Here is a 27,817-nt window from a genome sequence, read left to right on the forward strand (position 1 = left end):
ACCCTGCCAGTTAGACCACAAGCTCCACCAGGGTCATGGATCCCGGTAGCCTGGCTGTGGCGGAAATCGTAATCCGCCAGAGCAGCGCTGCAAGCAGCACTGACCTGCGGATTACGACCTTGTTCTCCGCCAGCCTTTTCATGACGGTTTCACTGCCATGAAAAGGCTGGTGGAGAACAGGTGCAGGGGGCCACAGGGGGCCCCTGCACTGCCCATGCACTCGGCATGGACAGTGCAGGCACCCCCTACCCAGCACCATCCCAATGTTCACTGTCTGCTTTGCAGACAGTGAACATTGCCAGGGTGCGGATGCACCCTTCTGGTAACAGCATTGCTGCCGCCTCGATTACAAGCCTGAGACAATGATGTAGCCTGTTTCCTGCTAGGCCAGCGGATGAAAACTCAGGTTTCTGCCTGCCCATCTAGCGGGAAACTCATAATGACTTCTGCGCGAAGGTCGACGCAAGTGCAGCAGCCACCCTTTGGGGAGTTTGGCAGGAGGTCTTTCCCAAACTCGAAATGAGGGCCTTTGCCTATTAGGAAGCAGTGCATAAATTAGTGGTATACTACAGTTATAATATTCACCATGCATGGTGTACATGTGTGTGAATTGTGAAGGGCACAATTTAAAAGTGCCGTCCATCACCCATGTTTGAGTTTGTCTAAGGAGGTTATTCTTTGTTGCATAGATTACATTCATTTTGTTATTATTGTCATGCACAAGGAGGGGTTTTTCATGTAGTGGAATTTGTATGTATGTACGGTAGGTAGCACCTGGAATTTCTTGCTGAAATCTCACAGTGTCGTGTTCTTCTTGGTGTGACATTTTTGCTGTAAAATGTAGTTGTTTTTCCTTCTCTGTTTATAGTGTTAACCTATTTTGTTATAGATTACAATTGGTTACTTTGCTTAAAGTTTATTGATTACTCCGTGGGCATTTACATATTTTGAATTGTTTTGTTTTTAATATATATTTTTTAAATCTGTATAATTTGAAGTAATATTTTAGTTGTTAATCTTTTCTGCATTTGTTATTTTATTAGTTTATTTTTATTTTATGTGTTTAATGTGTTATGTATTTGTTTAGATTGTGTGTAGATATGAACAGCATGTAAAATACAATTTGAAATGTTTTATGTTTGGTGTATGTGTGATTTAATATTTTGTAAATATTTAATTAGTGATTTTTTAATTTTTAGGCTGTTAAATGAACGTATGAATGATTAAATAACAATTTTATTTTTTATATATTGTTTTAACAATGGTTTGTAGTCAATATTGTTGATTCTGTTGTTTGTATTACTTTCTGTATATTTTATGGAGTGACAATATTTTGTTTATCAAAACTTTTGTGTTTAATATTGTGGCAGTTGATATTTTTACAGCAATATTGTAGGTAGCAAAATGTGTGTATTTTTTATTTAAGCATGGGGTTGCAATATTTTGGTGTATAATATTTTTTGTCAATATTATGGCATTTACATATTGTGTTGGTTGATATTGTGTCATATAATTCACATTTCCATACCACGGTATTCTATCTTAGCTATTAACTGGGAACACCAACAATCTTTTACTTCTTGGAACTTGGTGTATGTATGTGAACTTTATTGTTCAGTTAATAAAAACCATAACAACCATGCAGAAAGAGCAATGAGATAAATTGATAATTATAAAATTGCCATGTCTGGAAACAAAATTCAATCTGCCTTTTAAAAGTGCTAAAAATGTTTTTTGTCAAGTACACTGATAAAATTCATAGCAGCACCTAGCCTCCATTACGCAGGTGTTCAAATAGAAAACAACACCATTTCAGTGACATATAACACAAATAGCCCTCTTAAACTTTAAGTGCAATAGTGCTGATTGAAAGCCTTGCTGAAGACAAAATCCGTGCAAGGTCAATAGAGAAAGGTCCCAGGTCGCTTGGAAAAGCAAGATGTCATTCTTCTCCAGGTAGGCTAGTGCTTGTTTGCTTGCTGTAATGCTTCTGACAACTACCACGTTACATAATGTTATTGTGAGATATGGCATGAAATGTGTCCTCAAGGTTTACTGTCAATGGGCTGTTGCGAGGCTTGGGATAGCATTCCAGTCTCTTCTTTGCAGTTTGTGCTAGCCACCCTTGCTTAAGGCACTCCCTGGTTGTTCTATTGCAGCGCACCTTCCTCTGGGTTTGTGAAAATGATATTATTAAGAGGGTTGCTTTCTTATCCGCTGCTAAGATCGAGCCGTGGTTACCACTTGTTGTGCCCCTGGGTACACTTGTAGTTATCTGTGTTGGGTCAGTTGGTAGGAAAACTTATGGATATTTCAGTAGCTGGGGCTTTAAGAGACTATTCCCCCAATACGCAAATACTATTTTTTCTCCCAGGATGGTATTCTGTGGGCCTCTCTCTTTCAGAATGTAGTGGTAACTTCTGTACTTGAACTTGGAGTCAGGGAATCAGACCTCGTGTAGTAAATCCTCACAGCGATCAGATTACCTAATTCCTTCTTTATTTGTACAGGATATATATACAGAGATGTGACTGCCTTTATGCACCTCTAGAAGAATGAATCATAACAACTTCCTCCACCCTTCTCATCCCCCACATCACTACATTCTAGATTCCACATTGCTACTACATTCTATTACATGCTAGTCACTACACCTCGCCAACACTAGATCTTCCAAGGTGGAATTCTTCAGTACAGGAATGTGTCCAAATAACTGTAGGAAATTTCCACGGTTAAGAGTGTAGTGAGGGCCCTTAGGGCAGTAGTGGGGTGTAAAAACCTAGTTGAAGCCCTCAAGGTATTCCACATTATTGGCTCTGCCTGGTGCGATCAGTGTAGATTCCCGTTCTATTCGGTTAAAAAGCTCATGGGACCTAATATGGGCTGGTACATGCCCTCTGCCATTAGATGGAGTGATAGCAGTAACTAACCTCAGTGGCGGTCCCCTTGTCTTTTGTCCATATTGGTGCCTGTTTGATAAATCTAAACCAAGGCAGTCCAAATGAGTGCCCCTATCAACAACACATCTCCCAGAGACCAGTGAAGGCATTTTACAGACCTCAGAAGCTCCCATAGAGGCTGGGTTTGATAATGGCCCCCTTACGTCTTGCCCATTTTGATTGTTGTTTATTGGGGCTGGATCTGGTATCCTTCATGTGTGCGACTCTGTGCTCAATTTCAGTGGCCCCATTGATTTGTACTGTTTTGTGCATTCCTTCATTATGGACCAATTCCAATAGAGGTGAATTGTTTGTCTTTGGTTGTGGAGCAAATATGGGAAAGAGATTTGTTGGACTTGGTCCCACATGGGCCATAGATGTGTTTGGTGCTGCCAAAATCAAGGGTCTCCTTTTTGATAATTGTTGTTTCTTTATCTGCTTCTTCAATCTCTTTTTCGCTCTCCTTGATAGATTAGAGACTGTCAGTGGGACAGATAGACCAGGTTTGCAGAGACCTCATTGGTTCATCGTTCCCAGATGTATCCATGTTTGTCAGACTCAGAATAGGCTCTTTCTCTGCAGAATAATCAGTCGTTATTAAGAGATTATTATTCTTTCCCACCAGAACTGGTGGTTCATCTATACCTATTGGACAGTTAAACAAGGTAAGTACCCCTGAATATGGGAGATTATTTCCTGGTTACTTGATCCATCCCTTGGTGCGTTGACCTTTGCACTTTCCAGTAAGGCGCCAAGTAACTCTGGCAGGGTGATTAGTTTATCTTTATGGGGTAGCAAGGCCATGGTTTCTCCTTCCATGTTGCCCTCAATTGTCCCTCCAAATTACTTAATTTGGACCCCAAATCGGCCAAACGACTTGGCAATGATTGTATTAAGTCAATCTGAAGCTCCATCTTATTCGCTAGCCAAAGCAACGCCCTAGTGATTGTGTCCTGCGAGGTGCTGTTGGAGGCCAGTGAGGGACTAGTGGCAAAGGGCAAAGTGACTTGGGCAGGACAGTTAACCCTGTTCATTTAGCCCCTGATAGTATTACAGTTTGAGCACATGCCTCATCTATTTGGGCCTCAATTGTGGATAGGAAATGATCCAAAAGATTGCTCAGTTCTTGGTCCGCTATGCTTTCCATCCTGGCGGGCATTATCATTGTGGGGGACAACGTATCCCCACTCTCCTGTTTCTGTCTCAGCTGCCATCTCGGGTTTGGATGGACTTGGACACTCTACCATCAGCGTGTTTTGTCTAGCTGCTACTGTTGGCACACTACTAAGAACTGGCATGGTAGGTGGAATGGTACTTCCTGTAGTTGCTTCTTTGGTACACTTTCTGTCTTGTGAGTCCCATCTGTTTTTGGGGATGGATGAGACTGGGACAAGTAACTCAATTATGGACTTCTCTAGGCTCAACTTTAGGCATGATTTTGAGCTGCAGACTTTTTTTTTTTTTTTTATAACCAATTTTTATTGTTTTCAGAATTGTTTTACAACAACAACCTTTTAGTGCAGGCACAACCAGACAATTTCATGTTATACATTTGTTCTGTGTATGCGCTTTCCTGTCCCCACGGGGGAGAGCGTGTGTGCTCTTCTGGTTTTGCTCGATGAGGAGGAGGACAGCCCAATCCAATCTATGACAGTGTCCCAAGCCACTGACCCCATATTTTCTCATATTTCCGGGGGCATCCTCTCGACTCATATATTTGTTTCTCTTGGATTGCACACCAGTCCACTCCTTTTCTCCATTTCTGCAGGGATGGGCCGGTGGACAAGGTCCATGTCGTGGCTATGTCTCTTTTGGCCACAAGCAATGCCGTCCCAATGAAAGCTCGGTTGGTCCGCGACCTCAACAACCCCTCCATAATCCACAGTAGTACCATACTGGCAGAGAGTTGGAGCTCCGTCCCTATTGTCTTATTTAAGTCCCACAGAACCTTACCCCAATAGATCTGTAGGGTCGGGCATGACCAGACCATATGGAAAAAATCTGCGTGTTCGCTGTCACATCGGGGGCAGCGGCTATTTGGCCTTAGTCCAGCCCGTGAGAGCCTGTTAGGTGCTAAATATGCTTTATGTAGGTAATAAAATTGTGCAGTACGTAGTTTTGCTGATATGGCTAGGGTCTTGGGGGCTTCTAACGCTTCCGCCCACTCTGAATCTTCTAAGGCCCCGGTCCAGGTCTCCCACCCACTTCTCATCGAGTTCATGTCTCCTGGTGTATTATTGATCAGCATTTTATATAGTTGTGAAACCCCTTTCCCTCCTATGTTTCCCATTAGTAGTTTGGCTTTGAGGGGATTGAATTCCGGTAGCGGGCCCCGGGGAGTTGTGTTCCTATGGCATGTCTGAGTTGGAGATATCTAAAAAACTGTGTTCAGGATAGTTGGTACTCTGTCTAGAGTTCCTGAAAGGATTTTAGTGTTTCTCCCTTCCAGGCGTCGCCCACCAGTGAGATTCCCAATAGGTCCCATTCTGCGAATCCCTCTAGTGCGGCGGTGGATCTCAACCACCTCCCTCTTCACAACGGAGTCTGTAGGGTGATTATAGCGTTCCACTGGGTGTGTCTCAGTGCAGCTCTCCACGCCAGGAGGACAGCTCTTGTTGTCTCGCCCATGCCATGGGGGAGAGGTGCACCGTATAGCGCATCTAGAATACATGGGAAGCCTAGAGTGTTCAGCTCCACCTGGCATGCTGGGTCTGTCCACCCTCCATTAAACCAGTCATGCACCATTAGTGTCTGGGTTGCCAAATAGTATAGGTATCGATCAGACATCTCCAGACCTCCCTCGTGTGTTCCTCTCCTGCAGTATCTTACGGCTACCCGGTGCCTGGTTCCTCACACAGGAATTGTGTTGTGACTGTTTCTAGGGTCCGAAACCATGAGCGTGGGATGGGGAGGGGGAAGTTCTGGAAGGCATATATTAGTCTGGGTAGGATCATCATTTTATACAAGGCCGCCCGTCCCATTATATTCAGTGGTAGAGCCTGCCATCTTTGTAGGTCTATCTTGACTCGTGTTAGCAGCGAGTCTACGTTCTTTGCCCAGGTCAGTTCCGGCAGGAGGGTCACCCAGACGCCCAGGTATTTGAAGCTCAGTCTGCGGAGGAGTATTGTGTCTTGCCAGTCAAAACAGTCTTGGGTGTTCACCAAGGGTACTAGTACTGATTTGGCGGGGCTCATTTTCAGTCCGAGGCCATTGCAAAGCTCTTGAGGAGCTGGAGGCTGCGTGGACCAGACACGCTTGGGGTGCCCATGTAGAGAAGAACGTCGGCTGCATATAGGTCTATTCTATCTTCTGTGGCATTTTCCCATTTCCAGCCACAGTATTCCGGATCTATTCGGAACATCTGGGCCAACGGCTCGATGGTTAGGACAAAGAGGAGGGGGGACAGCGGACATCCCTGTCTCGTTCCCCTTCTGACTTCAAAGAGTGTCGATAGGGTTCTGTTAATTTGTACCCGGGCTAAGGGGTCTGCGTATAGCGCTCGGGTCAGCTGACAGAACCTTGGTCCCAGCCCCGCTTTCTGCAGCACCATGAATAGAAAGTTCCAATCTACAGAGTCAAAAGCCTTCTCGAAGTCAATGAAGAGCAGTGCTAAGTCTCGGGGTAGTTTATATCTTTCGTCAAGGGCTACATGAAGGCGGCGGATACAGTGATGGGTGCCACGGGCTGCCATGAATCCACATTGATCTATATGAACCAACTGTGGAAACACTATTTTGAGACGCACTGCTAGTTCATTGGCAAGGATTTTAACCTCACAGTTGATCAATGAGATCGGTCTATAATCTGCACAGTGCATTGACGGAGGGTTAGATTTGGGAATTACCACTTTGGTGGCCTCGTCTATCCCTCTCGGAAAACGCCCCTGCTGTTCCACTTCTGTGAAAAGGGCCATCAGGTGTGGTATTAGCTCCTTCCTATATTTCTTGTAGTATTCTGACGGGAAGCCGTCGGGACCTGGGGCCTTCCCAGTTCCCAGTCTCGAAATGGCATTGTTTATCTCTTCCTCTGTCAAAGGCTCATCTAGGATCTGCGTCTTCGAAGGAGGCAGTCGGGGCAGGTAAATTGTGTCAAGTAGTCTCCGGCCGTGGGCTGGGTCGACTGCGTCTGAGGCCCTATATAGTGTTTTGTAATAGCGGGCGAAGGCCTCTGCTATGTCTTGGTGCTTCTCGACCTTGCCCTGATCTCCGTCCATTATTTCGGAGATGATGGCCAAGGCCCTGTGGCGGGAGATCAGCCAGTATAGTAATTTCCCTGTTTTGTCCCCCCACCCATATATACTTGCTGTGCTCGTTCGCCAGAGTGCCTTTGCTGCTTCTAGGGATAGGTCTCTGATTTCCTCCCTTATCAGGGCTAAATGTCTTGCCCCTCTCTCGTTGGGGTTCCTTTCTTGCGCCTGTTCTAGCTCTGCCGCTTGTTTCTCTAGTGATTCGATATTTTGAGTTTTTAGACTTCCTAGCTTTCTTATCAGGCCTCTACCTGACCCTCTCAGGACTGCCTTGCCCGCGGCCCACAAGATGCCAGGAGAGGACACTGATCCCTCGTTCAGGCTAAAGTAGTCGGTCTGCGCCTTTTGTAGCTGTTCTACAAATTCTTCATCCTGTAGATACCAGGCGTTTAGCCTCCACATGGGACAGTTCATCTGTCGGGCCCGGCCCAGAACCAGTCGGAGTGGTGCGTGATCGGATATGCCTCTTGCCAGTATTTCAATATGTGATAGGGCGTTGCAGTCTATGCTGGGTAGTAGTATTAGGTCAATTCGGGACTGTGAGTCATGTGCCGCCGAGGTGTGAGTGTATTGCTTTTGTCGTGGGTGCCGCAGACGCCATGTATCACTGAGCCCCATTGCTGTCATCCAGTTCGTAAGGCCCGCCGCCATATCTCATCTGTGAGTGGTTATTGAGCCTTCTACGTCTAGTCTTAGGTCTGGGACTGCATTAAAGTCACCCCCTATCACTGTCAGTCCTGAGGGCAGGTCCAGCAGAAGCTGGGTCAGTTCTTTAGTGGTTCCTCGTTGTATCGTTGGGGGTATATATATACTGACTATATTGATTGTCAACCCCTCTACTGTACCAGTAATGACCACAAATCGGCCTTGCTTGTCCTTCCATGTCTGCATCACTTTCAAAGGGAAGGAGAGGTGCAGAAGGATCGCGACCCCTCTCGAGCCCCGCATGAACCCAGCATGATAGATTCTATCAAATCCTCTTCTCGCAAGGAAGGGGCAGTGTTCTCCAGAAAGGTGTGTTTCCTGCAAGAGGAGTATCTCGGGTCGGTGTCTGTGTATGAAGGTAAATACTGCAGTGCATTTAATTTTATCTAGCAATCCGTTTGCGTTCCATGAGATGGTCTGTGTTGGATACATTAGGGTATGTGTGTAAGATTGTCTTAGATCTACCCCGTGAGTGTGTTTGCTTTAGTTTTGGGGTGTCTCCCTCCCCGGTCTCCCTGCATATCTTCAAGGGCTGTACTATGTTGTTATGGTGTGTCTGTTGGTTGTCCTGTCTTTTGGCCAAACTTAAAAACAGTAAACCTGTCAACATGACAGTGAACAGTGCCTTTTGGAACCCCCAACTCCCTCCCCACCCCATACTTCCCCCCAGAAGCGTCTGTCGCCCTTACCCATGAACCTCGCGTCTTGAACCAGGCGAGGTAGTAACCGGAACTAACTGGTTGAGTAGTGGTGGACCCCTCCATAATGTCAGATCGATGAATTGAAGGCACTTAACAGTATTATTTGTCATCAACATCCTTATTTTGGCATGTTTTGCCCTCCCTCTCCTCCCCTCCCCATTTAGAAACTCTCTTCTAGTCCCCAAGTTATATTATCGGACTGCATGATAAGTCTGTGGTTCGTGGTGAGTCAGCTCCAGCACGGGACGGACTCTGTTGTTCCAAGTCTTTCCCATTCTCTTCCAATCTCTGTGGTGATCTCTAATCTTTTGGGTTGTTAGATATAGGGGTTGCGGCCACTAGTGGGGAGTTCGAGCAGGAGCTCCGTCCCCCTCTGCGTCTTCTCGACCGCGTGCGGTGACCCTTGGCGATTGTTCGCTTTGGCCGGTAGTTGGTTTTGTTTCCACTCAGAGACCATTCGGTTTGTTCACCAGTCGGTTTAAGCGGTAGTTCTTCCGTTAGCCATGTCCACGCTGCGGATAGCTGTTCGAAGAAGTGGGTCTTGTTTCCATGGACTACCCGTAGCTTCGCAGGGAACAGCAGTCGGTATTGAATGTTCATTGCCCTTAGCTTTTGCTTGACTTCCAGGAAAGAGCGCCTCATTTGCTGCACGTCTCTAGTGTAGTCAGGGAAGAGGAGGACTTTGCCTCCATTACAGAGGAGGTCTCCTTTGGCGCGGGCCTCTTGTAAGATCATGTCTCTGTCTCTGAAATTAAAGAGGCGGAGGATTATCAGTCTCGGCGGGGTCCCCGGCGGAGGCCTCATCTGTAGGGCTCTATGGGCACGCTCAATGGCGAACCACGGGGTGAGGCGGCCTTTCGGGATCCAGGAGCGGAACCATTCCTCCAGAAATGTAGTGAGGGACGTCATGACTATGTCTTCCGGGAGTCCAACCAGTCTAAGATTGTTACGCCTTGACCTGTTTTCGGCATCTTCAGCTCTTCGGTGCAGCTCTGATGTTCGAGATGTGAGTATGGACACCTGTGTTCTAAGGGCCTTTATTTTGTCTTCTACCGTGGATATTCTGGCTTCCTCCTCTGTGATTCAGGCCGTGGCATTGCGAAGATCTTGGCGCACTAGAGTCACCTCCTCCCTGACCTCTCCAACTCTGGCCTCTACCGCGGCTTGGGATGTATGTATGGCTTGGAGGATTGTTTCTAGGTCTCTGGAGGTCGGCATTTGGTCTTCTTTTCCGCTCGGGACATGGGTCTCCGCCAGGGTCCCCGCCGCGTTCATAGCGTATTGTTCTATACGTGTTTGGGCTGTTGATTGTCTTGCCGCTTTGTCTTTGCCCATGATTATTCTTAATGCATTTTCAGTGTCAGAATCGGGAGCAGTATTCGCTTAGGATCTTGTTGTCGTTTACAGTCCCGGTCTCAGACGCTTAGTGTCTCTCTCCGTTCAGTAGATTATGATGGCTTTCCATCTCTGCCTCTGTCTCTCCCCGTCCACCGGCGGTTTGCCGCTCGGGCCCGGTACGGGTCCACCTGCGTTAGATCTCACGTCAATTGCACCCTAGGGGCCTTCAGCTTCTCATCTCCAGTCCGTCGCCCAGAGGGGAAGCAGGAAGAAGGGCAGGCGACCTCTCACCCCGGCCCCTCCTCCTTGCGGACTCGCGCTGGGCCGGTCTCCGCCCTGCCGCCCGTCACAATCCCCGGTCCCGGCCGGGGGGGCCCGCCTCTTCCGGCCCCGACCTCAGGTTCTCCCCCGTCCGTCGGGGAGGGGGAAAGCAGGAAGGAAGGCAGGGGACAGAGGCTCGGGAGTCGCCCCCCACTTTGGGAACGTCTTGGCGGGCTTCACTCCCACCCGGCCTCTGCGTCTCAGGCTCGCTCGGCTCCCTTCGCCGCCGACCACAGGCTTCAGACCTCCCGGTCCACCCAGGTCTTTGGGTTGGGCCCTGGTCCGATTTTTCACTGCACACCTCGGGCAGACGGTCCCAATGTCTTCCCAACGGGATGGGTCGCTCACGGGAAGGAGGATTTCGGGTGGATTCAAGGCGGATGACAGAGGGGTCCGGAGCACTATGAAAGTGCGTCCGCCATCTTGACACCTTGGCCACGGCCAGAGCTGCAGACTTTTAGACCAGTAGTGGGTGAGACCTCTTGGGTGGATGTATGAGGACTAGTATGAGAGCTGGCTGGAGTCACTGCAGTAGTGGTGGCTGTGGACAGTGGTCCAAAGTCAGTGGTTTTATTAAAAAATGCCCTTACTGTTCTATTTGTGGCAGATGTTTTAGCCAGTGGGGTCTGCGTAAGAACCTCTTTTCCCCCACCTGTTCATCCACCTCTGATGTAGGGGATGTGATGGGTGACGTCAGAGATGGCATTGCATCTAACAAGCCTTTTTTTTGCAACGTGCCTGCTTCTTCCTGACCATTAGCACCAGCTTTCTTGAGTGCTTGTGGTTTAGGTAGCACAGCTGTATCGAGGGGGCTGTACGGCAGAAGCAACTGCCTAGGACCAGGCACCTAAGGTGCCATTGGCAACACCTTCCCTGTACCCCACTTTCTGAATCAGCCAAATCAATACAAAATTATAGCAATATCGCTCTCATCTCTCGCCTCCCCTCGTCACAGGCTTCCCAACTCCCCCACTATGGTCCACCATACCCCACTATAGGCTGAAAGCGAGTGGACAGGCAGGGGGGGTAGTTGATGATACACCTGTAAGAAAACAGGCTTTTTGCAGGTTTTCCCCCAACGTTTTGTCCCATTTTGGACTTTGAGAGTGCGTTGATGCCTGCTGTCCAGTCCTCAGTGACAGTGTCTTTCCCCTTTCAGATTATATATTCAATTGGGTACCCCTAATTGGCATGTGCTAACTTACTTGAAAGCCCCTAGTATATTTCCCCCAGGTACAAGGGCATGTATGGCTGGCTGGCCAAACAGGAGTTGCATCACTAGTTGTGCCACTCTGTGTGTGACAAAGTGGAAACACGACCTTCAGCTGCCATTGCAGACTGAAAAGCCTGTGCATGTTTTGCACACACAACTTTTCCATTACCACTAATGTCATAGTCCATTAAGTGCCTTAACTGTATATGTAAGTTTCCCTTAAGGATAGTCTATAAAGCCCTATGACAAGGAGCTGTATTTTGTTAAGATAGACATGTATTTTTGCTGTGTCTGTTCAGCAAAGTCCTAAAGTGCTGGTGTTTTCTAAGGACGGTATAGTAGCCTTATAAGGTAATTGCAGAGTTAACGGTTGACACTCCAATGTGTCTAACTTCTGACAGAGGCTACCTAACTATCTCATGTTAGGTATCAAATTAAAGGGGACATCAAATATGACTCAATTGTGCAGTCAATATGTATGCACAATTTAATGCTGGCCACTTTTGCTAAAGTCGTCATACTTTGACCCAGCTAGTTCAGTGACTTTACAGAGTCACAGGGACTGAGACAGGGTTCTGCCCACCTGTGGAAATGTGTGAATGACTCCCAGGTCGAGGACAAAAGCTATTGCTTCATTGGAGGTGCGACCCCTCACCCATAAGATGGGCTGCAAAGTGTGTTAGCCCAAAAGGCAAGCATCAAAGGATGATCCCACATTTGAAGGGTCACTGTAACAACACTGCCATGCAGGAAGCCTTTTGTTTCCCCTAGACAAGGTAGAGCCAAGGCCAAGAAAGGGAAAAACAGTTTCAGAACCAGTTTTCCGTGGGCGTGCTGCCCATGGTAGCCACACCCCTAGGAGTGGGCTACTAGGCCCTCACACTCGAGGAAAACTTCAGCCATGTTGGTTGTGGCGTGCAAGATGCACTCTGGGATAGCCAGATGCCACGCATCACTGGAACTTCATCACGAGGTAGGGGAGGGACCTTTCTAGCGCATTGTCTAGCGACCGCTTTGTCCCCTATGGGCAATTTGCTGAGATATAACAGGCACTCCTGACACCTGAGACTTTAGTGTTCACTGGATTTGGAGCAAAGACAAGAAGAAGACCACTCTGCATCCAATTGAAGTGCCCAAGAAGAGGCTGTGATGCCCCAATCCAAAGCAGAGACTCCGAGGATGCGTTGGCTGCCCCCCAGAATGGCACTGTGGACATTAAAGCTGGAAGAGCCCAAACTGTATTCCTGATAACCACCACAGCTGTTTTGCTACTACTGGATACCAGGTACTTTGACGGACAATTTGGAAATAAAAGTTGCACCTAAATCTGCTGGATCCATGGGTTTTCGTTGTGACCAGATTCATCCACCCCAAGTGACACTAGCCACCCACCAAAGGTTTGTACCAGAACCGCTGTGTTGCAAGAACTAAAGGTCTGCATTGGCAGCCCTTTGACCCCTTGTTAGAGGGCTTTGTGGGATTCTTAAATCCATGATGGGAGTCTCCCCCACACACCTTCAGACAAAGGACTCAACCGGACTTCACCCCCATGGACCGCACAGCATCTGGAGGATCCATAGAGCATCCTTAAGCATGAATGCCTCAGCATCAGGACCACTCTATAGAAGTCAATGGTGTTTGTTCTGTCAAATTTGGAACTCATCTTAAAAACACTCTGGTAGCCAGGTAACTGTCTAAATTTGTTTCCTAAAACTCTTATAATCCTATCCTGTCGGATTTGGTCACCCAACCTGGGTCAGAGTCACCGAACTGTAAACTGTAGTCACTGTAAAATCGATCCTGGACCTCTGCAAACTCAGCATACAGCACAATGACAGTTAGCTCCTCAGTTCATTTTCAAGTTTGTCGAAAGATATAGAGACTTACATAGTGATCTCTGTTTCCTTTGCTGTGAAAGGGTTCATTATAAATTTAACGAAGATACCAAGGATGGAAAAATCTGCCTTTCCACCATGACATTTGCTAATGTCTCACGTGATAGGCCAGTGGAAATGTAAGCATACTCAATATTCTAGTTGTAGTGTGCACACTCACCAACTCTCTCTCAAAAGTGGCAAAGACATTGCTTTTGCAGAAAAGTATTACAGCACAGACAAAGGTATGAAACTATGGACTATCCCAGGAAATCTGGGCTGTCTAGTCACTGTACAGCATAATGTGACCTGATGTGCATACTTAAATGTCTTTTTTAGGGAAAGATTGCTGAAGTGTAATCTTGTGTGTGATTTTGTTGCCAGTGTACATGGTGGCAAATTTCACACCATTTTATTGAGGAGATGAATAAGAGACATATCTTGCCTTTGACCCTGGGTTTCTTCCTGGACATGACATAACAGTGCCTTTATGGCGCCACCCGACATGTTGACATCAGTCCCCTCTCCTTTTTTCTATGACCTTTTAGGCGGAGACAGGCTTACCAGGTTGACAAGTCATGGAGGGTGCAAAAACTAATTTGGGACCTTAAAAATCTCAAGTCCACTCTTCAAAAAGGAAAGATTGGCAGGTTTGGTGACAAACCTGCATGTAGATAGCATGTCTACAAGAAAGATCATTAGTGAAAGTAAGAAGCTTCTCCCTGAAGATTCTTCACCCCTTGAATCAATACCGAGCAGCAGCTCCAAGGTGGTGACTTTAAGGCTGAGGTGACACTTGTGTAGAAGAAACAAGTCCTAAGGAGCGGGCCCTGGTCCAAACTTGTTTGTATTTCTCCATGGCTGAATCAGTCTTCTAGCTGAAAAGGCAAGCTCCATCAATGTGTATGTGCAAAAGGCCTGGTTGGACATTGCCTGAAAACCCAGTGAAGCACTTCCAGGAAGGGTGATGGATGACAACTGAGGAACCAATGAACATGCCAGTGAGTTGCCTTCATCCACGCAAGATCAGAGGACTAGTTAATGACATCCTGCCTTCATGTACCACTTAAACAAAATGGTCACAGTAGTAGATGAGCACATTTGGAACCACCGATTGTGCCGTCTCACACAGATAATGGAAGTAAAGAGCCGAAGGTATGTTGCGTTAGTGGACCAAATGGCTAGCCTCCTCAAATAGAGGGTCTTCTTTTTCACAGCTTCAATCAATTTTTGATTCCCTATTGGGAGGAGTGGAGAGAGAAAAGTCACAGTTTTGCATAGGGGAGGAAGAAGCCTGCACTGGAAGACATTCTAGAGAAGGGTGAGCCACCGAGATATTCAAGCCACCCAGTGTAGAATGATGGTGATGGACAACTTGCCAATTCACTGTTGGAGCAAAACCTGGTTTGCTCTATTTGGCCAATATGAGGTCCATCAAGGCTTCTTTGAATGGAAGCAAAGGCTCCATAGTAGAGGAGGCATGCTGCAGAATTTCTGTGAGTAGGTTACCTTTGCTTCCCTGCACTAGTAAGGGTACGAATTTCACTAGACTAGCACAAAAAGGCCATAAACAGGCCACCTCTTCAGTAAAAGGCCATACAGGATACTCCAGCCCAACGTCAGGGAAAGTATCCCGACAATTGGCACTCTGCAGTATCAAATAGTCATACACACCCATGCCAGCAGAAGGGATACATTTACCAGCCTGACTGCTGTCATCATCATTTTTTAAACAATTTTTATTGTTTTTCTTACTTCTAAAATTAGGCTTTGTACAAAATTGAGATCAGGTCAATTCTCTATCATCACTTCAGGCATTACAATTTACGTACTGAGGCGCATATTTCTACTCTGTTTGCGCCGAATGTGCGTTGAAAATTTTAAAGCACAATCGGCGCAAACCGTGTACCATATTTAAACTTTGACACCGAGCCCGCGAACGCCAAAATCCTGCCGTGTGCGTCATTTTCTGGATGCGGGAAACCGCCTTGCGTTAATGACATGCAGGTAGGCGTTCCTGTCCAAAAAATTACTTATACACCCGTGCGCCTTATTTATGCTACCGCGCAAAAATGACGCACGGCCGGGAGGCGGAGACGGAAAATGATGCACAACCCGATTCGCATAAAAAAATAACGCCTGGGTCAGGGCAGGCGTTAAATGGGGCAAACACACCTGTATTTAATGAAAACACACAGAAGCAACAGCAGAGCTCCAAAGGAAGACATGGAGGTGCTATTCATTCAGCATGCACGAAGACGCAGAGCACAGGACCAACAACAGCAGCTTCCACATCACCAGCAGGGACCCCAAAGGCAACGCAGAAGGCAGGAGAGGATATTCCGCACCAGGACAATCCTTATGGGACTCCGCCAACAAGACATCATTCAGACGTACAGGCTTAACTGGCAAGCCATTCAGCAGCTGCTGCGCAACATTGAGCCACAGTTGGCACCCAGCTTGCAGACACCCCGCACCTTTCCACCAGAAACCAAGCTGCTAGCTGTACTCCACATGTTGGCAAGTGGCTCCTTTCAAACCACTGGCGCCCTGGTTGCTGGGATCTCACAGCCATCATTCTCTGCCTTCCTACCCAAGGTACTGGATGCCATCATCTCACTCACACCCTGCCACATCAGCTTCCCCAACACACAGCAGTAGCAGCAAGAGACAAAACAGGGGTTTTACCAAATTAATGGCTTCCCACACATCCTTGGTGCCATTGACTGCACACATGTACGCATTGTGCCACCTTCTGCAACCGAACATCTATGCCGCAACAGGAAGCACACACACTCCATCAATGTGCAGGCCATTGTCGATCACCAGGGATTGATCACAAACATCGTGGCAAAGTATCCTGGGAGTGTACATGATTCATTCATCTTCCGTCACTGCACCATCAATCAACACTTCCAGGATGGACGATATGGAAATGGACTACTTGTTGGTAAGTACAGAAACTTACTTATATACACACTGCACAGCAACCCTCTAGGACACACAACACATACACCACCACATCGACACATGGACAGGAACACACTGAGGTTGTGACACCGCTACGCATGTTTGACATCTTCACCCAATGGGAGAGACGCCTAGGGACAAATGACCGTTCCAAATAATAACTGATGCTACTCCACAGACACAAGGGAAAAATGTAAAACAACACAATGACAAACACATGGCCCCAACTGGCAGTACATCTGGGAAGATTAAACTTTCAATATCACATCAATAACACTCAATCCAACAGCCTTCAAACCAATACGTACTGTGTAAGGGGTGTGTAATGTTTTTTGCTGCAGGTCAAACACCATGACACACATAGCATGATGATGACTACAATGAAGGTCACGTGCAATCATTGAGGCCGTACCAATATCTCACATCACTCCTGCTCTCACATTGCCCACTACCAAGAAGCAACTGGACTGTGCGAAGAACACATCTTGATGGGACAATATTGAAAGTGCACATTCCTACACATACGCATTGCGACAAATTAATACACACACAACAGATGTACAGCCTTACGGGCCTTCTGAAACTCTAAATGACAACCTCACAACCAAGCTAGCCATCTGAACTAGAACATGTTCAGTAGTATAGGAACACGTAACAACCTTATTTGACTTGGCAAGGGCAGAGAAATAGGTCTGCAGTGAACTTGTCAGACATGTGAAATTAGTGCATAGTCAATTGTTAACACGTCAGTGCTCACAACGTACGGAGATGTTTTGCACATTGTCACCTTGCAAAATCTAAGGGTCTCACTGATGCTTAAATTTATCTATTGCATATGTCAAATTGTATGGGATGTCCAGGGTACGTAGATGCAACCGTGTTACCACCACTGTCGAATTGATTCTGTGTATGGAACTATCATCTAACCCCCAGTTAAGACACAGGGACACCTGTTTCACAAGTCACAATGCAAGGGAGTACACACTGTACTGCAACTCTACAAAAATACTGCTGACATCCGGTCAACAGCCAAACACACGTTCAGATAAGGAAACAACACAATGCTGATGGTACATCCTAGAAGCCTAGGAATCCACACAATAACACAAACACCAATGAGTCACAGACAACACAAGAGAACTACTGCCATGCAAAGTGATATTTATGGGGCAAGGTACATCAACATGTTCTCACTAATTTTCTCTTTCAGCTGATCAGGGGTATGGGATCCAGCCATGGATTATGACCCCATTTGCCAACCCAAGCACTGCAGCAGAGCGTGCCTAAAATGAGGCACATAGGCGGACACGCACCATAGTCGAGAGGACCTTTGGCATCCTGAAGTCAAGATTCAAGTGCCTTGACATCACCGGAGGCAGCCTCCTATACTCAGATGAAATGGTGTGCAAAATAATTTTGACCTGTGCCATCCTGCACAACATATGTGTAAGAAGGAACATTCCCCTATATGAACCCGACCCACAAATGCCTGAAGAGGAGGAAGAGGAGGATGCTGGCCATCAACATGAGAGGGACCATCCAAACACAGCTGCAGGATTGCGTCGGAGACAACATATTGCCCAACATTTATTTTAACCCTACTCACCCATCACCACTGTCTTACCATATGTAAATAAACACCTATACTAATCACCATATCATGGTCTGGATAATCATTTTTGCATAACATTATCTCTAACTATCAGAATCAGAGTGTAGCCTCGTGGAGCATTGCTGAAATACCGATTAGGACACAGAACTTTGTTAAACTAGTTACGTGCATAGGAATGTACAGCCACATTCACTCACACTGCAAATGACATATATCCTGTACATGTCACATTTGAAGGGCAATAGCAGAGAACCACATCTATTTCGCACATACATGTTGGCAATATGGTTCATTGCAGCATATGGCACACAACTAAGACACCATCAGTCAATAATGTTAACAATTGCCTGATACATGATGCAGTGGATGTGCTATTGCATTAGTAACAGGAATGTATAACCAGATCCTTGACAGCAGTAACTTTTACATCACCTATCTTTGCAAGGACTATGTGTGATTAGATTTCCATATAAGCAGCAAATTCATAGCACAAGTGCCCCAGGTATGACTAGCATTGCTCACATGACATCCCCTGCACATGGCAGCCCATGTCTTAAGTCCTGACACACACATGTTCCCGGTCTCACCCCACCCTTTGTCAGAGGTTCCTGGAATGGTAATATGTGTCCCCAGATAATCCCTCCTCTACACACTACCAGACTCACAATGTAAATCCAGTGTGCTACCCTCTTTAGTATGGTATGCCATAGTCATTGTACTTCTGTCTGCATGGACGTCAGGTTAATAATGCACTGACTTGTAGTCTCTAAGCCCTGTTATCACCTGTACATTGCTTCCCATGTGAAAGGTACTGTTGGCCATTTGAACTTGAATCTCACCTAAAGGACTTGTGAGAGACTGACGCTACACACACCTGTGAGCACCTCCATGGACACCAGCCATTTGAACATGCACTGCCCTTGCAGCTGCTTGGAACAGCATAGAAGCTGCCATTTCATCCATAACACTGTTATGTCTTCCAGTATAAATCAGCTGTGTAACACAGCCCTTGGGTTAATGTGTTACTTTCCAACACACAGGACAAACACACTTTTCCATTTCCACTGTCTTGTTCCTCCTTTGACCACTCTCAGTCTGACCACTGTGTATTTACCTTGTGAAATGTTTGGAACCTGATTGACCCTGCATCCTGTGAGCCTGACTGGCTCCTGTCTTAGCGTTACCCTAAAGGTTCCTTGGGCCTACATTTGTATCATAGTTGCTTTCCCTACCCTCAAAATCCTCCTGGGGTATTGTGTCAGGTGGGTCTACAATACATACTCAAATACATTGTATGGCATAATCAGTTTATTTATTGCACCATGGGGGGGAACTTGTCTCCAACTAGCCGAATCATGGCCTATCCCTTGTCTGGGTCTCATGTATGCATGAGTGACAAATTGTGACAGTGTACCATGGCTGTATGCATGGATTGGGTATGGTGCCTCCAGTACAACAAACAACATCAGATATTGTGCATGAAATGTCTACACATGTTAGGACCCGGACAGTCCACACGCTGATTCACATTGCTCCCAACATATTGATGGGGCTTGTGTGGTGAATAGCTGTGAGAGTAATCAGCACAGAGGCACTGATGTTCCCAGATGCTGGGGGAATTTTAAAGGCTAACCTGTGTACAAATGTTGTCAGGAAACCTGCCGGTATAAGATTCCAGAGACATTAACTTTGTCAGCAAACCAAGGTTGCCCTGTTAACAGTCTCATAACACGTCTGCAGTGACAGGGTTGGACCACCCCCATGTGTGTTCTCAAATCTCCATTGGCTTTCCTTCTATTGATCTTAGAAGGATACTTTGTAAATACCGGAAATAGCTCCACAGACTAATGACTAGACCTGCACGTAACTGTGACAACATAGACCCCAATAATTATACAGGCTAAACATTGTTCCACACACATGAACCAGACACCTCTGTGCATTTTACCACTGGAAATATGTGAACATGTGCTTCTTGGTTTGCTGGTCCTCCACTGCCACAGGAGAGACATGGCTCATTTATATGACTTAAACTGTGGCGTAACATCACAAATGTGTATTATATAAGTGAATACGTGTCACAAACACGGTACCCACATTGTATGATCCCATGCCTGACTCATGGTGGGTTAACAAACAAGTGCCTAGGAAGTAGTATCCAACATTCCAGGACATGTGATGGCTACGTTTTGGAACATTGACATGAACAACCGTCTGCTATCTATCCTGTGCATGCTTTGTCATTGGTGGTGTTTATGTTCCAAAAAAGCTAGGAAGTTCACACAGCAGTTCTTGCTATGTGTATGACAAACACGTCCTCTCTCATTTCCACACTGACTTGCATCTGAGGGTTGGACACATTGACTCCACATGCATACCAGCAGATTAGCAAAAATGCATCTTGTAATGTTCACACAGTGGGTCAACAACAATAGTAGTAGCCAATTCACACACATTGACCCATAGGCTTTGAGTTATTGTAGTGAGTTGCGTTGCCTTGCTATCCTCTCTTGACCCAAAACATGCCCAAACTGGGTAATACATAATTGTATCCCACACGTTTGGCCATGTATTGCATCTGTGATGCATGAAAATCCGGTACACCAAGTAGAGGATCATGGTCCGCAGTAATATGATCTGTCACATGTGCCCATACACCGTAATGCCCAATGTGGGTGCAATCAGCCTATCTCTGTATTTTCACAACTGTCATGTCCCATTCAAAATGAGAAATGACCCAAACCCTGTTAATGACAGAAATTTTTATGCAAATGCGTAAAAAAAAAGACGCACATGCGTCTAAAAATGACGCATATGCGTCGAAATATGATGCACAATGCCCTGAAACATCCATTGGCCCTGAGCGGTAATTCCCACACTGTCCCCCCGGAAATTGGTTAAGTATAACACATATTTAACAATATGTATGCAGGGTTATTTCTTATCATGTGCGTAAAAAAAAATGCCGCACAGACTGTAAGCGGCATTATATTTTGATGCATAACAATAAAAACGCACCGCATTTGAGGCAGGAAGTGATGTAATAGGATATCCTGTTTACAGAATTGGTACAGTGGGTGTACTTTCACTTTCACTTTGCAGTCTGTGATATTTCCTGTCTGTGTGCTGTGTATAGACCTGTCTCTTTGTGCATTTTGTGATTTTGTCTCCAGTGTGGTCTTTAAATTGTCTTTTTGTGTATTATAACTGTCTGTGGTATCCTGTCTGAGTGTTTTTGTGGTCAGTTGTTTGTTGTGTTGGGAGCCTGTTGTGGGTAGTAGTAGTTTGGGTATAGTTGGGCTCTGTTTGTAATTTTTTTGTGGTATTTTTGCATTTTCCTTTCCTACTTTCCCTCTATTCTCCTTTGTTCCCCTTTACCCCCTCTTTCGTTTTGGTGCAATAATGTTGGGTAGGCCCCGTCTTCGCAGGATGAGAGAGTGGGTTTATTTGGCTGGTGTGCCACTTCCTACCCCTGATGATAGAGGCAGGTGGTCATGTGATCCAAGGCTATCACACAGAGGCAAGGAGGCTCCGGTGGGCAAAGGTGTTGTACCATCTGCAGAGAATATACAACACACCGCGAAATGACCACCAGCTGATGCACCGCTGGGCTGACCTTGTTGCCAGGGAGCAAGATCTGCTGGACCACCTGGGGATTGTAATTGGTGGCCCTGTTGGTGAGTACAGATCAGAGTAATGTGCACGTTTAAATGCTCTGTGGTGACAGAAGCTGAATTGTTCATATTCTGCTGGCAATGTTTTTGAACTTGTGGAATGCTAGTCAAACATACAGGGCCATATTTCTACTTTGTTAGCACCGCAATTGCGACCTGTTTTGAAGCAAGAGTGGGCAAACGTACAAAATACAATTGTATTTTGGAAGTTTGCGCCGCCTTTGTGTCAAACAGCAACACAAATGCGGTGCAAATTAGGTATAGATATGAGCCACAGTTGCCTGTGAGGTATACAACTTTCCTACACATTACCGTCATTTGTTGACGCAACTGATAGACTAACTTTCTAAATACAACAGGAGCCTGAAAATTAGTCCTGGCTTCACGTCAATTGATGATGGCAGTGTGGCTCAAACATATGTTTCAGGTGTGGTCGGTGAGTGTATCAGGAAACGTATATTGGAAATCCAGAATATTTTCGTAAATATTGTGTCCCTCAATTGTTTTCGGATACATGTCTGAACTGGATTCTGACACATATGTAAAATGTAATAGCTTACCTCAGGTAACATCTTAGACTGATATTTTGAGTTTGTGGTGGCACTTTTCAATTAGGGATGGCTGGCAAAAGGTATGCACACGGGTTCATATCTCTATGGTTGGTGCAACTCATCATAGCTGTGGCACATAAAATGTAGAAAATGATACAAATTGCGGGCTGACAACTGTCCCTGGCCCTCTGTACATTGTACCTGTGTGTCTAAAATTGGTCTTAGTCACAATGTCTGGGTGACTGGTATTGCAGTCCTCACGGAAAGGCGCTTTGGATGTCTCTCATGGATACACATGATGAGAGGTTTACACTCCATTATTTTGTCTGTTCACCAATGAAGGAGCATGTTTGCCACCACATGATAGTTAGGGCCACTGCATGTGTGTGGATATGTGTGTATCACTCACTGAAGTGCCTGGGTCTGTACATGTTTGCAGTGGTATGTAGGATGCAGTATCATCATGTCTGAGAGGCTTTACTTTCTGAGTTAATATTACACATAGTATTTGTATTTTGAAGTGTTGTACAGCGCACAGACATTGAGCACATTTCTCCCTTCCATGCCTTACAGGTGGGCCTGCACCCTACACTGTTGGAGAGGTGGCACGATTTGCGGACCCAGACATCTCCAGTTAGTGTTGATATTTCTGTTCTGTTTTGTGTTTGCTGATGATGTGTGATTGACTCCTGTGTGTTGGACACATAGCAAGGTGTGATGCGCTGGTCAATCATCTGTTTTGTTCCTTGAGTGGAGTATCATTATATCACCATCTTTGAGTTGGGCAATCCTTATCCTATTGGCATATTTTGGGTTCCTAGGTCAGTCCTGTAGGCACGGCAATGTGAATAGGGATGAGTTCTGTGGATAAAACTTGAAATCAGATAAATGTAGCAGTGTACCATATTAGTTAATTAGTCAGCAAGTCAGACCCTGATTTTCACATAATAGAGATGCCAAAGTCTTACCCACAGACGTCAGCTTCCATAATCACTAATGAACATGTTGGACTGTATGTTTAACTTCCTAGCAGCATGTAGCTCCACATTTTGTGCTATGAGGCACTTGAGTACAATGGCCTAGGTGTGCATGCAGCTCATGGCCAGAAGTGTGCTTGCATCTATCTGTTTGTTGTAAGTCATGGCTTAATGGTAGAGAATGAGGTAGCTAATGGTCTGCTTTTCCAAAGATAAGTGTTGATGGGATTGTCCAAGGTTTGGGTGTATCCTAGTTGGACTTCCTCCTTACCTGTGGTGTGTTGGCCAAACCCACGTACAGCTTTCCAAAGCTTCCTGGGTGTCCTTCTTGTTAGAAATGATCAGTTGCATGTCCACCCCCCCTCAGACACAGGCGTAGGGTTGTGAATAGTGTAACTAGGACTGATGATCCAAGTTTGGTACACAGACATGTAAATCAGTAAATCACTTGTCCAAACCTAGGATACCCACTCATGATCGGCACATGCATTCTATACTGGCAAGTCCATTTAAAACTCGCAGATCTTGTGGCCCTAGATTGCCATCCAGAACATAGAAATTTGTTGGCCTGTCAGTGGTGGAGGATATGCAGCATGATTTGTAGCTGACAACAGGCAGAACTATGATGCCAAAGTCATTCCAGTTGTTACCCATCTTGTAGGGTTTGGATGTGCTATTTGATGATAGGACATTTGTAGGCTGGCTTGCCATGTACTTACTCAGGGACTATCATTGATCTGTATGATGAAATGGGCTGTTACAGGTACATTAGATGTATTGTCTGATTTTCTTTTTGAGCCATTTCACACAATGCAGTACCTTTTTTTAAAATATTTTTTTATTAACATTTTATCATTCAATAAACAGTATTATGTTTACAGCACCATCTTGTTTGCTTCGTGTTAGTGCATAACAGTGTTAATATCACTACTGTCTACATTGTTTGAGTGTTCTACTTCATTAATTATTCGATAACCTTTATACTTTAAACATATGCAAGAATGGAACAACAGTGGCGCTTCTTCTCGTATGGGTTGCCCAGTTGGCCTAGTGTAGCAGAGTCATGTTTTGCTAGCTATTATACAACTCCTATAACTCGTTTCAAACATTAATTAACTTAAACTTAAACACAATGGCAAAGTAGGGGGTGGAGGCTGCTAATGCAGGGGGATGCCATTTCTTGGCTTTTCCAGTATGTATGGTGTCATTACTCATAGACTTGTTTGGTTTCAGGTGGGTGGGGCGTCTACCGGGTTCAGCCTGTCTGTTAACCAATGTCATGGGCTCGGTCCCCTGTTGTCCACCTTTTGTTCAATCTCGGCCTTATCGTGTCTTCCCTTATCATGTCCTAGAGGGCGAGGCAACATTTCCTCCCTTCCTATGTTTATCCAGTCTCCACTCCTGTTGGAGTGTCTGCGTCCGCTGTTCTCAATATATTGTCCCAGCTTGTCATTGCTACTTCCCATTTCTGTGCTATAGGGTGGCGACGCAGTCCCCTCCCCTCCTCGCTCTTCAGGACCTGGAGTTCGGCTCTAGCCCATGTTGTAACTTCTTGTCTCCACCCAACCCGGGGGGGCCGAAACTGTGCCTTCCAGTTCTTTGTGATCTGTCTCCTATATAATACCAGTGCCAGACTCAGAAATCGGGTCTCCACTCTTCCCCGCGGCAACCCATTCCCAAAGCCCATCAAACATCTGTCAGGGGTCGGAGTCAGGTTCATATTAAGGAGTCTCGATAGGTCGGACATCACCTCTTCCCACCCCAGTTGGATTTCTGGACAGGTCCATACCATGTGGTCAAAATTTGCGTCTACATTTTTACATCTGGGGCACACCATAGGAACTCCCCCATAGATTACTGTTAGCCGATGTGGGGTGAGGTACGTTCTGTGGAGGTAATTATATTGTATATATCTCAGGCGCGTGCTGCGAGCTACGGTCCGGGGGTAAGCCAAAGCTCTGTTCCATTCCGCATCTGACGGTTCCCTACCGACTGTCCTCCCCCATCTCTCTCTCAGTGGCCGCAGGGAATCTAGTGCATCCTCAACTTGAACTCGGTATAATTTAGATATCAGATGGGACTCGTCTCCTGACGTCAATAGGAGATGCAGCACCCTGTGGGTAGCTGGTTCCGCATTGACCGTGATCCAGTGCGTTTTCAGCACATGTATCAGTTTATGATACATAAGGAACTGACCCGGGGAGACTCCACTGTCAACAAGATTAGTGAAAGACCTCAACACTCCCTCCTGAAACAGGTCTCCCACCGTTTCTATTCCTGCTCTTCTCCAGGTTCCGAGGCTCATGCCTCCCAGGTTCCTCTCATCAGCCTCGATCGTAAGTACCGCCAGGGGTAGGGCCGGAGAGTACGGGGGGACAGTGCCATCCCTTTTCACGCACCTCTTCCAACATGCTGACGCCACTTTTGTCATCAAGCTGTGCATGTGGGGATTAAGCTTCCTATTTGTCATTCGAGCAATGAACTGATTTATGTCCTCCACTACTTGGTCGGCGTATCTCTCCAGGTGACCCTTACCTGTGAGCCACCCGGCAACCCATTGCAGCTGGGATGCCAGGTAGTAGGCTTCAAAATCTGGTGCTCCTAGACCCCCCTTGTTAGTTGGCCTGCATAGTATCTGGAGCGAGGTGCGTCTACGGCCATCATCCCATATAAGTTCCCTGAGTAGGGTGTTTAGTTCACGAAACCACGCTGTTGGAATCAGAAGGGGCAGGTTAGCGAAGTAGTATAGAAGCCGGGGCAGCATGACCATTTTGGACAATGCTACTCTGGCCATTATCGTTAATTTCAGCGACCGCCAGAACCCCACTGAGGACTTTAGAGATCGTAGAGCTCTGCCCAGGCTACCCTCGCGCAAGTCTGCCCTGTCGTGAAACACCTGTATGCCCAAATACTTAAAGGTTCGAGGGGCCCAAATCATATCCCCAGGGCATGTCGTCGGGCGTTCGCCGCCCGGAGCCATAGGGAACACGCAAGTCTTGCTACGGTTGAGGCAAAGTCCAGATATGTTCCCATAGTTCTCCAGCACTCCCAGCGCCCATGGGAGATCCTTCTCTCCGTCCCTAAGGTAGACAAGTATATCATCAGCATATAGCGAGATGATATGTTCTTGGTGTCCCCATTCCACTCCTCTACCCACGCCCTCCCGCCGCATCTGGGACGCCAGCGGCTCGATGGCCAGGGCGAATAAAAGTGGGGACAATGGGCAACCTTGTCTGGTTCCCCTGTGAATTGGGTAAGTTCCGGATACTGTTTTACCTGTTCTCACTCTTGCCAGCGGTGACGTGTACAACAAGTCCACCCATTTGACCCAATCTTCACCCATTCCCATACGGAGCATCACTGCTCTCAAGTAGTCCCATCTGATCGAGTCAAATGCCTTCTCAAAATCCACCGCGAGCAACACCCCTGCTGCAGGTTTCATGTCGCTAGGCATATTCAGGACCGCAAAGAGACGTCTCAGGTTTAAGGAGGTGCTGCGATTCGGGACGAAACCATTCTGGTCTACATGTACCAGAGTTGGTACAAGAGGGAGTAGACGGTTGGCCAAGATCTTGCTTAGTATTTTAAAATCACTGTTTAGCATTGACAGGGGGCGGAAGTCAGTCACCGAAGGTTACCTAGATTTTGTCTTAGGGAGTGGGACTACCATTGCCTCTCTCATGGTGCACGGCATTATCCCATTCTGTAGCGATTCTGTATACATCTCTACCAACTGGGGGGTCAGTTGCTTCTCGAATTTTTTATAAAAGTCCATGGGGAGGCCGTCTGTTCCCGGGGTCTTCCCTGAGGCTAATTGAGCTATAGCTTCACCGACCTCCGCCACCGTCACTGGGCCCCCCAGCCTATCCCTGTCTCCGGCCATCAGGCTCGTTATAGGTATATGTTGTAGGTAATTATCAAACACCTCCGTACTGATTTCAGCCGGTTTTCCATATAAAAAGGTGTAATATTCCTTGAATGCATCATTTACAGGGCCTGGTCTACTTCTGCATGACCCTTCCTTATCCAGCACATTTGTGATGGGCTCAGCCTCTCCACCCGGCCTCACCAACCAGGCTAACATTTTCCCAGACCTACCCTCTTCAGATTGTAGGGAGGCAAAGTATTTTTGTGTGCTGTGACATCTAAGTTGTTCTTCAATCTGGGAATGGTCCCTCTTTGCCTGAGTATATTTCTCATTTACTAGTGTGCCAGTCCCCTGAGTAAGTTCTCCCTCATGTATTATCTTCTCTAGCGTAGTCAGCTCCCTTTCAAGTGTGCGTCTCACTCCGGCCGATTGTCCAAGACAAAAACCCCTTGTCACCACCTTGAGGGCCTCCCATTCCGTAGATCTAGAGGTGGTGGATCCACTGTTAAATTGAATATGGTCAGTCAGGTGCTGTCTCAGGGCGTCTCTATATGCTGGGTCCTCAAGTGCTGTAGGGGATAATCTCCAGGCCGGAATGGGGGGCCTAATCTCTGCTGCCCTCCATGTTACCAATAGGGGGCTGTGGTCGGACAGTGTACGGCCCAGATATTCTGAGTGAACCATCCCACGTGCAAGGTCAGCCGTACACCCCACCCTGTCGATTCTGGTGTGGAGTCGATGAAGGCCCGAATAATATGAGTAATCCCTGTCGTGTAAGTGTTGTTCCCGCCATATATCCACTAGCCCCCAGTAGCTCATCCATTCACT

Source organism: Pleurodeles waltl, chromosome 4_2 (genome assembly GCF_031143425.1).
Source record: "Pleurodeles waltl isolate 20211129_DDA chromosome 4_2, aPleWal1.hap1.20221129, whole genome shotgun sequence".
NCBI classification, from domain to species: Eukaryota; Metazoa; Chordata; class Amphibia; order Caudata; family Salamandridae; genus Pleurodeles; species Pleurodeles waltl.